Raw genomic sequence first — 1,738 nt, 5'->3', positions numbered from 1 at the left:
CTGGATCCTTAAGCAGTGCTTGATACATGGGGAGCACTGTAAATTAAATGATATAAGTAAATTAATTTACTGTAATGTAAATGATATAGTTAAATTAATGTAACTTATTTTTAAGACTACTTTTTCTTTTTTTTTTTTGGGGGGGGGGGGTACTGGAATATAACCCAAGAATGTTTACCATTGAGCTACAATCTTTTTAAAATTCTATTTTTAGAAAATTCCCTGCTGTCTTTTACCTTAGTTAACAGGTAGTTGATTCTTGACAGTTTACACATTTTATTATCCAGTACTATGCAAAATATTCTGTGTATGATTCTTTTATTTTCTGACACATATACATGAAACGATAAAAAGCATTTTCATTTAGAAAAGTTGACTCCAACCAAAAATGCAAAATATGTTCCAATGAGTTTTGATTTCCTGGTATACTATTTCTAACTCTAAGGAAGAAGTAATGCATTTTCCACTTACATGACCACATTTCTGACACAAGCTAAGTGATGGAAAAAAAACTTAGAATAATCCCAAGTAAATATGGGAAGCCACAACAGAGACATCTAAGATTTCTTGAAAACATTTTCATGTGGGAAACCACTAATCCTACATTTCTGTGGGTTTCTTGGTACAAGTCCAAACCTCTCAAAGCTCTTCAAGGTATGGGCTACACAATAACAGATACAATAGTAAGTTCAGTAGCGTGTAAATAAGAACCATGCAAATAATGGTAAGAGAAAGTCAAGGACCAGATGATGAGACAACCCTTTGTGCTCCATAGTTGGAATAAGTAGTTAAACCCTACATAATTTTATGCTTCTTGGCAGATGCTTGCTCAAATACAGCACATACTCTGATGCTTTTGGTTTAAAGAACTTTGTGTTCTGGGCACTCTCCTGGGTCCATGTTGAGTCAAAGGAGAGGGTGTTTTGATCTATATGGTGGGTGTATTTGTTATGACCAGGACATCAATAGTTCTCAACCTGTGTGACTTTAGGAAGAATGTTTTTGTTTAAAAGATCCTCCAAGGTAGATGCATTGAAATCTCTCTTGAATACACTCTCATCCTCTTCCATGAAGAAGGAACCCAGGTGACAGTACTTGTAACAACTTGTATTTGTCCTTAACAGCTTTATTAGTAATGACTTTGCCATTTGCCTAAAGTTCAGCTTGCCTCTCTTCCTCAGTCAAGTTTTTCATGTGTTAAATTTCTGCTGTCTTTTTTTCAAGTGTTTCTCGCTCTTTTCTCCCTCTTGATTCATTTTCATTCCCAAACTTTTGCATGCCTCATATTTCTCCTCATCCTTTTCATCATCAGTATTGAGTCATCCACTGCAGCCAGGGAATGCTGTTCTCCTCCAGGTCTTTTTTGGTCTCCTCTTTTACAATCCAGAGTGTGTACATTCACTTCCCTTCAGCCATGCATTTTGCTTCCTGCTCCATCTCTTTCTGTTTCAGTGCTTCAGCCTCATGTTTTTGAACTGTCACTCAGTCCTACTTTTGAATGAAGACTGGCTTAAGTTGAGGCTCTGTTATTATTTAGATGTGGTGTCCCCCAAAAGCTCATGTGTAAGACAATTCAAGAAAGTTCAGAGGAGAAATGATTGGGTTGTGACAGCCTTAACCGAATCAGTGAATTAATTCCTTAGTAATGATTAATTGAGTGGTAATTGGAGTGGTAGAGTGTGGCTGGGGATGGTGGGAATTAGGGCGTGGCCTGGGGATATGGATGGATATATATATA

The 1,738-nt window shown here is 36.9% G+C and overlaps 1 pseudogene; it reads right to left on the bottom strand.

Moving 5' to 3' along the window:
* Window positions 1–795: 795 nt before the first annotated feature.
* Window positions 796–1,738, bottom strand: part of LOC107151704 — a 5,804-nt pseudogene continuing 4,861 nt past the window's right edge.

This window comes from Marmota marmota, unplaced genomic scaffold, assembly GCF_001458135.2.
Source record: "Marmota marmota marmota unplaced genomic scaffold, marMar, whole genome shotgun sequence".
NCBI lineage: Eukaryota > Metazoa > Chordata > Mammalia > Rodentia > Sciuridae > Marmota > Marmota marmota.
This window is presented reverse-complemented; position numbering and strand designations above follow the sequence as displayed.